Below are 16,249 nucleotides of genomic sequence, written 5' to 3' on the forward strand. Positions count from 1 at the left end.
CGTGTTGATCAGCGCCAGCCCCGGAACCTGACAGATCTAGAGGAGATCTGTGTGGAGGAGTGGACCAAAATCCCTGTTGCAGTGTGTGCAAACCTGGTGAAGAACTACGGGAAACGTTTGACCTCTGTAATTGCAAAACAAAGGCTTCTGTACCAAATATTAACACTGATTTTCTCAGGTGTTCAAATATTTATGTGAAGCCATGCAATACAAATAAATTCTGTACAAATCATACAATGTGATTTCCTGAATTTTGTTTTTTACATTCTATCTCTCACAGTGCGAATGCACCTGCAATGTGAATTTCAGACCCCTCCATGATTTCTAAGTGGGAGAACTTGCAAAATCTCAGGGTGTTCAAATACGTATGTTCCTCACTGTATGCTGTGTTTCGTTCCTACATTTAAACCACTTCGAAAACTTTACTTAGAGGCTGCACCTTATTGTGCCCCTACGTATCCCAAGTGGATGGGTGTACTGCAAGCAATTTCTGTAAAATGTGGGCTTGCTGCCTGCATGTGTATTCTGTATTTGTGCATATTTCATGCACACAGGTATTTGATATTAACGATCCCATAAACCTATATCTTTGCGTGTGCTACCTGTCATTGTGTATAAATTTTGTTTAACTGCACTCCGCAGCAGCCACAAACCGCGTCCACTTCTCTAACCGGGTTTAACACAGACTCAGAAAACAAATTGAAGCCCCGTGTATATTCTACATTATTTTCCACCTAGCCATAATAACATTTTTCGTACAAGAGGAGTAAAAAGGGGAAGTCTAGTAAACGAATGTATTATTCAGTAGCCCCCTTACCTGTAAAACTACACAGTCGTCACCCGTGACGAAACCTACAGCGAAGACAACTCCATCGCTTCCCAGTAGAAGCGCTCTCGAGCGCCCCCACCACCAAGTTCATTTAACACACACGCCAAAGTAACTGAACGAAGACAGACAGGAGCCTGTGGAGGCAGGTCTTACACCCGGGCTCTTCGCTTTGGAGATTCGGGATCGTTGTACTGTCGGGATTCGGAGGTGGCAGCGACTCACTACGGCCCTGCTATCCTGACGGAGTGATCTTCAGAGGAGATGATATGTTGATCCAGACTCGGGTAGGCAACGTGGCGTTGTGGACGCGGATGATAATGATAATAATGATGATGATGATAAGGAGAAGGAGGTTGATGAGGAGGCGGCGGTGTGATAAATGATGAGGAAAACATTGCTCACCGCCAGTCAATTTAAGCCTTACATCGACGCTGCGTATTGGTATATTTAGAGCACGCGCTCCATGTGTCACCAGTCCTTTTCACTGCACTCAGCCTTGATACGCCATGTAAGCTTTTCTGTCATAACCGATACCTGTGTCCCTAGACGACAGCTAGCATCCGGACAAAGTGGAGCAGCGCCTGTCATTTGCTTACTCCTCCTTCCTCGCACAAGCCGTCGTTTCCAGGACACGGCGGGCCATGGCGAACATGTGCTCGGCGGGCTGCGTGCGTGCCGTCGCGCTTGGTTCGTTCGTTAACTCGGCACGGCCATGGCTGAAGGGATTAGTCAGGGGACTCGCGGCCTCCCAGATGCTTTCCAGTGAATGTCGTGTTCGTAGAGATCGTACACAGAAAAGAGAAAAACGGTAAAACGACGGAGGGCGATATCTATATATATATTTGACCAGGATTCAAAACACTAGCCAAGAAGTCGTGGCAGGAATTGGTTGGCACACTTCCAAAATGGCAGAGACGTTTATTCATGAAGTAGAGGGTGATTCAAAGTACGTGGCGGAAAAGTTGATAAACTGAATACGTACCTCATGGGAGGGAAAAAAACGAAATCAAGATGCTGACATTATACAGAAATTGCAGTGCATTCGGTCCGTCAGCCACCTTTAGCTATGAGCAGAGTTATCGCAGCATCTCCTTCAACTTTAGCCATGAGCAGAGTTATCGCTGCTTCTCATTCACCCCGTTTATAAATTCTGTGAGGCGTATAGCCTTCAAATACGCCAGTCACAATTTTTTTCAGAATACCACATTGTGTGGATAATCGCTTCCTGTTTTAGTACTGTATCCCACTTTATGTTAAGCAGCATTTCCTGGTTTTTATCATACATACACTTCCTCCTTTTTTTAGAAGTTTTCTGAATCAAGTTATTCCAGCAGAGTCGTGGAAAGTGGAGTTTATCAGGGCATCATTGGCAATAAGACAAAAAGCAAACCTGGATGAGGTGCCACTGCTTCACAGGGGGTGTTATTCTTAACACCTGGACTTGGTTCTCCAGAGCCAGTCTTAAGTTAAGTCAGGTGGCTTTATTGTCATACCATCTATACCTGATACTGCAGCATACAATGGTAGAAAATAACATCCTCAGGGGCGTGGTGCGACGTTCGTATGAACACAGGACAAGTGAAGAACTATACTGTGCTATACTATATAATAGGTAAATAAATAATGAACAAGTAGTAATGCATAAATAAATAATAACAGTAGTACTGTAACAAATGTACTTCACATAAGTAAACTACTAGAAGCAGATCTAAGGGCAGGGGTGCAGAACAGTGTTCAGAGTTTGGTCATCCAAGGAGTTGCTGCCGTTGTAGAACCTGGCAGCACTGTTTCAGAGACCACAGTACTTTCTGCAGTTTGGAAATGGTAAAAAGAGACCACAGGAAGGACGGGAGCAGTCCTTCACCACGAGCAGCCATGTCAGAACAGGTAATCCCACCTGAAGCTAAGCATGTTCGGGCTCGGCCAGTACTTTGATGGGAGACCATCTTGCAAAAGCTTGGGTTGCTGCTGGAAGAGGTGTTGTTGAGGCTAGCAGGAGGTGCTTACCCTGTTGTCCGAATGTGGATCCCAATGCCCCAGCATAGTGTCCCTTCACTCTCCTGCAAAAATGGCACATTCCTTCGGATGATATGTAAAACCGAGGTCCTGACATCCCGTGGTTGTAAAAGATCCCTGGGCATCCGTATGGTGTATCCCGATGTTCTGGTTAAATTGCCCATTATGGCCTGGGCATTCTGGCCTCCTAATCCTCTCCTGTCTCTGGTTAGCAATCTCTCTCACCTCTTCACATAACTAATGTGTAGTGAGCGTACTGGCACAAAGAAGTCTACCGTCACATCATCCAGGTGAATGCTGCACATTGGTGATAAGTGTAAAGCGCTTTGAGTATCTTGAAAAGTGCTACATAAATGCAATGTGTTCTTCTTCACAATTCTATAGGCTTTGCAGATGCAACACTTTGATCTCTTTTACTGTGTGCAATATCCGTTATAGGACCTTATGGTTGGAGACACTGCAGTTCTCCAACCAGACAGTGATTCAGCTGGTTACGATACTCGCAATGGTTTCCTTATAGAATATGGAGAGAGTGGGGGAGTTAGAATTGCCTCTTTCAGCTGCCAAAGGAAGTGAAGATGCTGCTGCACCTTCTTGGCTGTGGAGGTGGTGTTAAATGACCAAGTAAGATAAGTTATCAGGTGTATACCAAGAAATCTGGTGCACTTAACCAGTTCCACTGCAGAGCCCTTGATGTGCAGTTTGGTGTGCACAGCACGGGCCTTCCTAAAATCAACAATCATCTCTTTTGTCCATATTAAGAGACAGACTGTTGCACTTGCACTAGTCTCAGAAACTGTGTTCTACCCGACAGTCTGTTATCCATGATACTGCAGTGATTCCACTTGTATATCCCTGAACTTACCCTTTATTGGGCATGTTTGGATGGTATTAAAGACACTGGAGAAATCAAAAAACATAATCCTCACAGTGCTGGTAGCTTGGGCCAGATGGGAATAAGCCTTATGTAGCAGATAGATATTGCATCTTCCACTTCAGTTTTTGTCCAAAAGATCAACTGCAGTGGGTTCAGGTATTCTTTCTTAAGATAACTCATATTCTCAAGGTTATTCAAGATTTGGGATATAAGGGCCACTGGTCTGTAATCATTAGGTGAAGAGGCACTTGCCTTCTTTGGAACAGGAATAATGCAGGAGGTTTTTTATAACAGGGTCACCTTTGACTGAACAGGTGACAGAGGACACCACAAAGTTGGTCAGTACAGGCCTTAAGAACTTGAGGACTGTCTCCTTTTCCTCTGTATCTTCCTTAGTTGTCTCCTCACTTGGTCATTAGTTATGGACAGACCACACTGATAGTCAGAGGTAGGAGTTGTTGATATAGTAGGGATGGTGTGAGGAGGACTGGTTATTGGAAGACGGTGGTGGTGGAAGGAATGAAAGTCTATTAAAATTGGTTTAGGGTGTTAGTCTTATCTACATTCCCTTCTAGCACCTAAATACACAAATAAATAAAAACCATATCTGAAACTGACAAGTAAAACATAAGATTAAAGTGGGCAAAAGAGCGCAGATATTGAACAGTATTGGATTTCTATTAAAAATGAAAATTTCTGGATGATTTCAAGATTTTGATCACTAATGTATATGTATGTGTGTGTACATATATGTATCTATGTGTGTATCTATAAACTATATATGTGGTGAAACCACTAGGGGGTGCCACTGAGCCCCAAACCACAGATACAGCAATACCCAACACATTTCCAGGTTCAAATAAAGAATTTTTTTTTGACAAAATACCTTGTTCATACAATCACCAGTAAAATGCACCATACACAATCCTCTCCATTAAAGTGAGGCAGCAGACTTTCTTTTAAAGCCGCCCTGGGAACTGCTTCTGGTCTCCTGCCTAAGTTGTCCAGAGCACTTTTGAGTCATGCGGAAACCAGGGCAGTCCTCCCCCAGCAGCGCCCTCTGGTGGTCCCCAAAGACCCTGACAAGGCTGCGTCTCCAGATTCCAACTCCCATGCCACCCTGCGGGTGTCCTGATCGGGCATAGCTCTGAGAAACACTGTCATTTGCCGTACAGGGAAATGAACTGCTTCTAGTGAGCCCATTTTCCTGATCCTTCCATTATGGCCTCCCGGCCGGGTATGAATCCTTCCTTTATCCTTGCCTGGATGCCTGTCCTTCCTTCCTGGCACCTACAGTGAGTAGGTTTATGAATATAATGTACATATGTATATATGCCAATATACACAATTACCTTGGAGTGATGTTCACTCTAGAAAGGTACTTCATTAAATAAAGGCTGTATGTTTTATTTACATTTATTTTACATGAGACATTGGTAATTGTTCTTTAATTACTGGGATCCGCTTTGTTTTCTATCTTGCAAGTGTAACCCCAGTCCACAGTTTACCAGTTATGATGTACGTTTCCCATTTGTACTTTGACATGTAAATGACCTATGTTTACAATGACTGACAGGATAAAACTCCTTCACCCAAGTGGTGAGGTGTTGATAAAAGACGATGAAAGGGGGAGGCTACAGGTTAAAGTAACTCTGACCCTAGAAATTCACTTAACCTGCCTGTTTGAAAATAAAATTGTATTTGTCATATTTTTATAAGCATGTCAAATACTTTGGAATAGCACAAAAATGTACTTTATAACATACATAATGATTAAGGGCTTCAGAACGTGATTAATGTTGGATTTTTGTATTGTTAACCAGTAATACACATAGCACCTTTCATGGCAGACATCAGCCTCACATTCATTACTTGCAAAACTAAAATAAGTGGAACAGTCCAAGGATTTGTAATTTTCCCTTTCCAGTCATAGAACACTTTTTATGTTGTTCATGTTGTACATTACAGTAAGATGCTGCAGATGTTCTATCAGACGGTTGTGGCGAGCGCCCTCTTCTACACGGTGGTGTGCTGGGGAGGCAGCATAAAGAAGAGGGACGCCTCACACCTGGACAAACTGGTGAGGAGGGCAGGCTCTATTGTAGGCACAGAGCTGGACAGTTTGACATCTGGCAGAGCGACGGGCACTGAGCAGGCTTCTGTCAATCATGGAGAATCCACTGAACAGTGTCATCTCCAGACAGAGGAGCAGCTTCAGCGACAGACTGCTGTCACCGTCCTGCTCCACTGACAGACTGAGGAGATCGTTCCTCCCGCACACTATGCGACACTTCAGTTCCACCCGGGAGGGGTGGGGGTTTAACGTTAACATTATACAAAGTTATTGTCTGTTTTACCTGCATTTTTTATCACTCTTTAATTTAATATTGTTTCCTTATCAGTATGCTGCTGCTGGAGTATGTGAATTTCCCCTTGGGATTAATAAAGTATCTATCTATTGTAACTATGATCTGAAATACTCAAAGCTGGTACATTGATTGTTCTGTATCACATCAGAATTTTGACATCTAGAAGGTTCTAAACATGCCGTATACTGACTTTTGATAGACTGTGGTTGGACTGTGTTTCAGTTATTGATTATTCAATAATTGATCAATTTCATCCACTTTGAATTCTAAATACAAAATTGAAAAATTCTCTGCTCACAATTTCTTTTAAAATGCATATTTTTGTGGTTCTACCAGGAAGTTAGTGGCGTCTGATGGCTGTGCATTCATAGCAAAACGTTGTAGGGAGATCAATACTGTTTCATGTGGTCAGACACGACATGCTGCATACTGTGTACTTAGTAATGCATTATATTTCAATTTGCTAGCAGATGATGTTTGTAAAGGTGCCTGACACAATCTGGTATGTTGCAAAAGTTGAAAAAGAACAGCCCATTCACCCAGTTAGCTACTAAGAGTTTTTTCAGGAAAAAAATATATTTAGTTTATTAATTTATTGCACATTGACAGGTGTCAGTGAAACTATTTGTACAACCTGAACTCATCCCTAGTTTGAGCTTATGATGGTTAAAGTATAATATGCTGACATACTGCGTGTTTGTGGGTGAGTATGTTCATCCTACAATGGACTGGCATCCCATCCAGGGATAGTTCCTGGCTTGCTAGGATGGGCTTCAGCTTCCCCATGAACCCTTCTCTGGATAAGCGAGTTTGAAAGATGGATGAATGTTTGTATGCATGGCCAGGGTCAGACTCTGTGTTGGCACTGTGTCTTTTGTTTGGTTATCTTGGGCTTTAAAGTGTTACTTGTAACACTTGAGTAAAGACACCGTGACATTACATGTTGACAAGTCTCTTTTCCTCTCATCACCTTCAAGTTGGTATAAGTGCAGGGTTCTGTATTCTGGCTGGATTGGGGTTTGTTGTTTTTCAAGTAAAATCTTATGACTTCAAAGTTCCAAATATCAATGTAATAAATATACCAGTTCTGAAAACAATTAAATTGGAGTATTTTTCAAAACCTGATCAGATAAATTTTGAAGATATAATACAGCAAATTCATGTGGTGCCATGTTAATTATTTATGTTTATATATACTGTAGTTTCTTGTAAATGTCAGTCATCACCAAAACATACTGGGCACATGATATTGCGTAAAGTATTCCTGGCATCATGAAGGACAGACTGGCCACATGACTTGCTTAGTGTCACCCAGGTAATTTTGAAATACAGTGTCTAAAAAAGTATTCACTCCCTTGGCAGTTTTCACATTTTATTGATATGCAATGCAACACTGAATCACAGTGGATTTAAATTGGCCTTTTTGACATTAATCAACAGAAAAAGACTGTTTAATATCAAAGTCACAACAGTGCTCTGTCTACATTATTTACAAACCTAAAATGCAAAATATTGGATTGCATGAAGTATTAACCCTTTTAATGTAATACACCTAAATCATCACTAGTACAGCCAATTAGTTTTAGACATCCCAGAATTAGATCAATGGAGATCACTTGTCTGAGGTTTCAGCTAATTATGGTCTAAAAGCACCTCATGTGGATGGTACAGCTTGTGGTGAGTCAGTATAGTGGCCCTAACCGACACAATGAAGACAGAAGAACACTCTAAGCAACTCTGTGAAAAGGAGATTGAAAAGAACAAGTCAGGGGATGGGAACATGAAAATATCCAAGTCGCTGAATAACCATGGAGTCCTTTTAAATCAATCATGAAGAAATGGAAAGAGTATGACACAGCTGTCCACAAAAACTGAGTGGCCATGCCAGAAGAAGACTAGCAAGAAGGCCACCAAGAAACCTATGAGAAATTGGAAGAAGTTACAAGCTGCAGTGGCTCATATTTGAGAAACTGTGCAGACAGCAACTGTTGCCCTGGTGCTTCACCAGTCACAGCTTTATGGAAGAGTGGCAGACAAAAAAAATCATACATGACATGTCAGCCAGTGTTTGCTAGAATCAACATGGGACACTTAGAAGTCAGCTGCAGGAAGGTGCTGGGGTGAAATGAGACTAAAATTGAGCTTTTTGGCCATCAGACTAAACTCCATGTTTGGTGTCAATCAAACATTGCACATTATCAAAAACACACCATCTCCACCATGAAGCATCAAGGTGGCAACATTATATCATGGGGATGCTGCTCAGTATAAGGCTCTGGAAGATTTGGGAGAGCAGAGGGTGAAGTTAGCGCAGAAAAATGCAGGAAAGTCCTGAAGGAAAACCTAGTACAGTCTGCAAGAAGTGTGCTTCTTGAGAGAAGATGTGTTTTCTATCAAGAGAATGTACCGTAGAATAAAGTCAAAGTTATGCAGGAATGGCTTAAATGTAGCAATGCTAATGTCCTGAAGTGGCCAGGACAGAGTGCAGATCTCAGTCCCGTTGAGAATTTGTGGCTGGACTTGACAAAGGTGGTTCACTTGCAATCATCAAATGACCTAACAGAGCCTGGGCAGTTTTGCAAAGAAGTCCAGATGTGCAAAGCTGATACTGACTTGTGCACACAGACTCAAGGCTGTCACAGCTGACAGAGGTGCATCTGCTAAATATTGAATACTTAATCAATTATTTTGTGTTTTTATATTTGTATTTAATTTAGACCACTTTGCAGAGACCTGTACTCACTTTGACATTAAAGAGTATTTTTCTGTTGATTAATGTCAGATAAGCCAAATTCAATCTGAGGTGAATCCCTGTTGTATAACAGTAAAATGTGAAAAATTTTATAAGCACTGTACATAACAAACAAAGACTATTTTATACAGTGAACTACACCTTTGAGCCGTTCAGCAAGACCCTTAACCTGAAAATTGCTCCAATTGTGCTGTACAATGTCTGACCCTGTACTCTGACCCCCAAAGGTCATGTGAGAAGACGGGGATTGAAAAAGTATTTCAAAAATGAAACTTTTTTTTTTTTTAGATGAGATTTTTACTAGATACGTGAAGCACACACATTATAATTACAAGCAGTTAGAAAGTACAGTGGTTTTAAAATAATACTAATAAACACCCATCCTTCATGTAGTGAATTTATGTGGCCAGGCTGTCCCCATTGACTTCATCATGACAGAGCTGTTGTACTTTTTTTGTCTTATTTTTAACATTTCAGTAATTGGAGCACAGGCAGGTAAACTAGCATGCACATGGTCACACGGTAAGAGTTCAAAGTCTAATACATTGACCACTTGGCCATACTAAATCCCAAAAGAAAATGTGCCAAGTGCAGTTCTCGTGGAGAGTATTAGAGGTAAGCCACAAATAAATTAATTTGCAGTTCCTACTGTAGATAAAAACATGCATATTATTTTAGAGAGGATGGCCTTGTGGCTAAAGGTGAAGACTGGAAACCATACGGTCTTAGGGTGCAGTCTGGAATCCTGGGCAGGTCATTTCACCTTGCTGTTTTGTTTTTTTCTTAATTCATATTTCTAGGAGTTGTTGCTTATAAAGACATTGCATTGGAACAACGTTTTCTCATGAAAATTGGTACTGTAAAATACTATTGGATAGTTAACACTGCACATACTAATTCAAGAATAAGCACATTTTGAATTTAGGTCAATAAAGGTGCCAGCTCATTTTATCAAGGTTCTCTGCTTTTTTTGTTTCAAATGCTTTAAAGCTGACTATTACCCAGTATTAGAATGCAGAAACTCCATGAGAATTTTACTAGGTTGTATACCATACAAAAGCATCTGCTTTATTTCATCAAAGACTTAGCAGCCTTTTTCTTCCTCAGTGCAAGTTGACTCTGATTAGTCAGATTTGGTTATTTGTGAAATGGTAGCTGTGAATGACATTACTGAACTTCAACTTAACCTGTTTGACCAGTTTGAAATGTGTCACTTTGTGTGCCTTCCACCTGCTGTACCATTGACACTTTTGTTTATATTTCAGATCTCCTAGAAAATAAGGAGAGCTTGGGGCTCACTACTGAACAGTGCACATTTTTTGCTTTGTTTTGTTGCATGAGGGGATTTTGTATGTGCTGTAGAAGGGCAGGAGAGGCGGTAAGGCAGGTTCTCTTTGAATGTTTTCTGCATCTGACTTGTATACTATAGAGACCACACCCGATTCCCACCCCACCTCAGATTTCACTTTGTTTTCACACCAGAATTGAATAAAATAGCAAATGGATGTGCTATGGCATACTGGATGCCACACAGGTCAAGTTTTGAAATGGCTGGTTGAATGGTCTCCTAGCATATATTATGCATGTATATACAGTATCTTCTGGCTTTGACTAGGGGACAACTTAAATTTATTTAGTAGACAGTTTTATCCAAAGTATTTTGTATACCATAAACATGAATGGAAAATATGGTAACATTTGTCAGTCAATATTTCATTGAATTGGAACATCTCCGAAATGTTAGCTTCAGCTTTCAATCAAAAATGATTGAATGATTGAGACATAAGCATGCAAGGGTGTTGCCAAATGTGGTGTGGCAGGTGTCTGAGGACGTGTGGTGTGCATGATAAGGAATGGAAGCTGAAAACAGCACATAAGGCCCCTTGAATGACACCAGAGTTGTTTTTTAAATTAAAGAGACCTGATTATACCAAAGTCACTGTGGCATGGTGATTAACACACTAGACCTCAAAACACAAATTGTTAGATTAAATACCATCACTTCTTCACTGTGGGGTAATCAAATGAAGAATCAGATGACCTGCCATTGTTCCAACTACATAGCTTGCGTACTTTGAGTTGTATCTCATTTTTAAGAAAAGATTTTGCTAAATGAATAAAATGAAAAAATCGTGTTCTAGCATGGCACAGAGCAGTTAGTGCTCCTGCATCACAGCTTCAGAGTCCTGGATTCAAAGTTCTGCCCGTGCACTGTGTATTGTTTGCTGTTATTCCCAGGGTGTTCTGGTTTCCATTAACATTCCAAAGATAATGCAGCTTTAGATTAGATGGAGAATCTAAACTGGTCAGTGTGAGTGTGCTTGCTCTGCTCTTTGTTCCATTATGAGTTGAATACTGTATATTTTGTGAGCCCAATAACCCAAGATGGTGTAAAGCGTTTGTACACCTCAAAAACCAGACCAGTGCCCATATTTATCAAGCATCTCTGAATTACTCCTATGAATTGCACTAAAAGTCAGACAAGGATAAGAATTTCTTTTACATCTGAGTGGGATATTAGAAGTAGTTCTGAAGCATCCTACTCCCAGTCCCAGCAAGGAGTATGAGATTTGAGAATGAATGATATCACGATTGTATGGGCAGCCTCTGCTGCAAATTGTCGTTCATTTTGTAGTTTTCTGATACAAATGCTAATTCTTCACCACAAAAATAATTACTATAATAATATTCAAAGTAGTAGTAGTAGGAGGAGGAGGAGAAAAAGAAGAAGGAAAACATAATAAGGTAGGATATTGAGCTATGCTGAACATAGTTGTCACTTCACAACATCAAGAATAAAACTATAATGAGCATCGAAATGGAAGAATGAGACACACACTGAATAACAGACACTTTTATTTAACAGTGAATTATCCACAGATGTACTTCCAGAAGAATCGCCTTCCTGCTATTCTTGCTGCAGGAAACACATCATAAAATAAGCTGCTGAAACTAGCCATGGCTGTTAGTTGCATTCACTCTTCCAGTGTTCCCGATCTTTCAGAGTTGCCTGCCCTGCCTCTGTCTGTGATCCTCCTCTGATCTTCTCTGAGGCTGTATTTATATAATGCTCTGGGATTCTCTGCCTTTCTTCTTGAACCTTCCTGGGCTTATAAAATGTAACTCAGATGTTCCAGTGGTTTGTGCAATGCAGAGCACGACATACCTGTGTGACATTTTGCTGTCAACCACCCATTCAACCTGACTTAGTGTAATATGCTGGCTACTAACACAGTTTGCATCCATGACCCTTTGTGTGTTGGTGCTGTGATAACGCTTGTGTTTCACAAAGCTGAGTATGCTGAGCTACACTTGGGGCAATGATCTTTTTGTGCATGCTAATTTGCATGATTGCAGCTTGCTTTAAAGTCACAACACACAAAGTCACTGAGAAATGTATAAATCAGTGGTTTGTAAGGATGTTCAAAGTTTGGTACAGAATTAGAGAAATGGTTGATTGTGACACATCTAAATCATCACTATTGCAAAGCTTCATTACCCTGTGGACAAAATAGTAATATTACCTAACAACTGAATTTCATCTGACAACGCATAGATTGATTAGGTAACATACAAGATATTTTATGAATATTTCTCCATCTCTGTCAGATCCATATCTTTTTACAAGTTTTTTGTTGTTCAGTGTTTCTAAAGTATTCAGCCTTTTCTGTTATGTGCATGCAGATCTCTTTCTGAATGCCACCTTCTGACAGCTCCTAGCAAGTCAGGGCAGCGCACGAGCTCCGCTAAATCCTGGTGGAGTTGGGAGTAGTTTGCTAAATTAGAAAAATTGAAAAAAGGCTTTTACTTGTACCGCTAACAGTACAACCAAATTTGTGACACTCAAGCCTGTTAGGCTTGTTTTCCTACACTGAGATACTTGATAGGCACAGGCACTGGTCTGCCTAAAAAACAGGCCTCATGTCAGGCAGCCAGACCCCAAACTCAACAGACAGGCTTTCAGGCTTTCCTAAAATGAGACTGAAGCTTTAAAAGTTCCAAAACACTCTTAAGTATACTAAATACCTTTCAAGAGAGGATAGCCATAAATGTCTGACTTGAAGTGACAGACAAAACAATGTTCTTTGACTTCAGAGAATGTATTTAAATAAGCAAAAAAGAAAGGAAAAACAAAGAAAAGGCAAATGTGGGTTTGCTTTAAAAATGAAGCTCAAAATTACCAAGACCAAATTGCACATGTAAAAATCAGTAATCCAAAACCAAAGCAAAAAACACTAAAGCGGGAAATCCAAATTAATACTTACAACACAAAGCTCTGAACTTCACAAACACCAATGACACTCTGAGGAATTTAACTCCTTGGATGGGATTTAACTCTAGTGATGCAGTGATGGCCCTGCATCTTAAGGGACTGCACCCACAAAACACAAAAAAAAATAACAAAAAACATATATGCACAACACATAAACACTAAAAAATATTTAAACAAAACAATATTAACAAAAGGTCTAACATACTGTACATGTAAAATAATGATTAGAAAACAACAGAAATTACAAAATAAAGGAAAATATATTTAAGCCAGGCTAGCTGTGAACTGGAGTGTGTGGGGTTGGATAATTTAACAAATGAATGACCAGGCTTTATGAAGGTATACATGCTATTTTGAGATCAAGGAGTCGGTGTAAAATAGTTTGCCTCAGGCGTAGCCTATTTTTATTAACCTTATGAACCAGTTTTATAAGGACAGTACAGGAGTGCAGTGATTAGTGATGCTGCATCATGGATCTAGTTCAAATCCAGTATTCTGTTACCACCAGTGTGGCATAGTCATGTTCTTTCTAAGTATTACAGGTGCGTTTGTTTTATTTACTGAATACACATATCTAATGGTGTTTTCACCCTCACAATCCATTGGGTTTGTGCCAAATCCGGAAACAATTAGTTACTTTGTTTCAATCTCCAGTTAGTCCAATTGTATTTCACACAGCAAACTTTCAGGCAAACCAGAAGTAACAATAAACACCCGTGTTGTGGACTACTTTCATTGGGCAGAAATGATTTTTTTCCGGAGAATCATCATGAAGGGATAACAAGAGCTGCACTTGTGCATCACCACATTTGCAGTAATGTTGTGTTTTGGTATAAATATAGCTCTGTGGGCATAATGCCTGTTCTGATAAGTAAAAGAGTACATGAAAATAATGGTTTACCTCACATGCAACAGAAAGTACACATTTCATGCAGGTGACCATACAGAAGAGGTCAGGCTCTAGTGAGGGCATACAGTGGTCTGCTTCAATTTTATTTAGACAGCGAATATATCAGGTGCATGTAATTTGACTGTGTGACGTTGCATGTTTACTCTCCGTAAACTTCTAAATGAACGTCACCTCTGTTTAGTTTATCTTAAATTACGAGTCTGCATTCATTAATCCTGTAAATATGTGGTGGTAATGTTCACTTTGGAATGTCTAAATAGCATTTCCCACATGAATCAAAGTTAATGTGTTCCCAGTTTTTCCCCAAATTGAGATTGTATTGAAGGAATGCCAGCCGCATGCATCACTCTTGTAATGCAGGTTGGGAGTTTAATCGTTGGTTGTACAGGACATTTGATTTTTGCCACCTCTGTATGTAGTTTGAGCTGTTCAATCACAAGTGAATTTATACCTATTTTTGTTTTTTTTTAATCTGGTCACCTGCTATCTGATTGTGAAAGAGATGAAGAGGCTATGAGGCCGAATCAGGTGCTGGGATTGATCTGATTGACTGGTAGTTGTGCAGGGTGTACTATGCAAACTTGTATGTATGTCTGAATTTATTTTTATTCTCGTATTGCCTGATTACTGTCTGAAATTTATCCAATAATTCACAATATTTTCTGCATTTAGATTGGGCCTGTGTCAAATCACATTCATACCTCATACCAACTGTTCCAGGGTTCTGTTCGTACTGTACTGAGATCACTGTTTCTAAAGCGTCTTGGACTGGTTGTTCTGGTCTGCACCAGAGTGCAATTTGCATGTTCACATTTACCTAACTGAACGAGGCTACACGGGAAATCAGAGTTAGAAATAGCCACTCCGAACCAACTAGGAATGTAAACCTTAAAACAAGTACATGCATAAATAGCTGGAGATACTAAACTGGATGTGTACAGTTTGTTTATGTGTAGGGCTTGCATTGCATCTGCTGCTGCTACTGGAATAGGCTGTAGCCCCAATCTAATAATAAATTGGATAAAACAAGTTTGAGTATGTTATATAATACTCTCTCTCAATCAGTGGTTCCCCTAAAAAAATTTAAATTAGTGGGTGTCATTGTTTACTGCTAGGGAGTTTTCCCCTATTAGAGAGGTGGCACCAATAATTAAATAACAGCAGCAATGAATAATTAAGTAACACAAAGTTTGTCTTTTTACAACAAAAAGGAATGCATACAAATTTTAATTGAATCATATTTTCTAACTTGTCATAATGAGTAGATAGGTAGATAGATACTTTATTAATACCCAAGGGAAACTTCATATAGGAGTAGGAGGACAGGAAACTGTAGTTTAGTTTGCATTATCAGTTATCGGGTGAGAATTTAGAGCAGCAGGAGATAAGCTTGAAAGCACTCCTTATGAGAAGGACCCAAGAGTCATAGTGGAATTGTCACTATCAACATTCAGACTGTGTACAGAAGCCATTAAGGAGGCAGAATGAATGTTCTGTTTTATAGCACGATGTGTGGAGTGCAAGTCAAGAGTAGGTTATATTTAAGTTATGTAACATACTGGTGTGGCCTCACCTGCTGTATTGTGCACAGTTTTGGTCTCCAGGCTACAAAAAGGACATAACAGCCTAGGAAAAGTCCAGAGAAGAGCCACTATCCTGCTTCCAGTATGAGCTATGAGGAAAGAGTTAAGGAACTGAACCTTTCCAGTTTAAGCAAACGGAGATTAAGAGGTGATGTGAATGTAGTTTTTAAAATTATGGAAACTGTTGGACACTGAATCCAGGCTGTTACTTTAAAATTGGTTCAACACGAACAAACAGACACAGTTGGAAACTTGTTAAGGTAAATTCTGTACAAGACAAACTTTTTCTTCACACATTGACACATGCAATATATTATAAAGTAGTGTGGTAAGAGTGTAGGACTTCAGGGACATTCATAACTCGGTTTGATGTAATTTTGTAGAAATTAGGTGGAAATGATTGGTGAGCTTTGCTCTGAATGGCCTGTTCTCATCAACATTTTTCTGATGCTTTAACATTAGAACTTTACATCTTGAAACAACTGGTTTTAGATGGAAGGCATGTCACATTTAAAGAGTACAGTTGCTAAAATCTCACCACTTCTCTGTGTCATTAGATCTGACATAGCACATGACTAATTACATCGTTTCTGAGTTTTCACACAGATTCTGAGTGATTATGTTCTTCATAGTGAATCAT

The 16,249-nt window shown here is 40.0% G+C and overlaps 1 protein-coding gene across 2 annotated transcripts in view; it reads left to right on the forward strand.

The window, feature by feature from the left end:
• The first annotated feature begins 909 nt into the window (after positions 1-909).
• Positions 910-16,249, forward strand: part of LOC114648901 (polyamine-transporting ATPase 13A3-like) — a 119,659-nt gene continuing 104,319 nt past the window's right edge. For both annotated transcript variants that reach the window (XM_028798220.2, XM_028798223.2), the window contains exon 1: positions 910-1,113. The gene's annotated coding sequence lies outside the window, so the exon portion shown is untranslated. The remainder of the gene's footprint in view (positions 1,114-16,249) is intronic.

Source organism: Erpetoichthys calabaricus, chromosome 3 (assembly GCF_900747795.2).
Source record: "Erpetoichthys calabaricus chromosome 3, fErpCal1.3, whole genome shotgun sequence".
Lineage (NCBI taxonomy): Eukaryota > Metazoa > Chordata > Cladistia > Polypteriformes > Polypteridae > Erpetoichthys > Erpetoichthys calabaricus.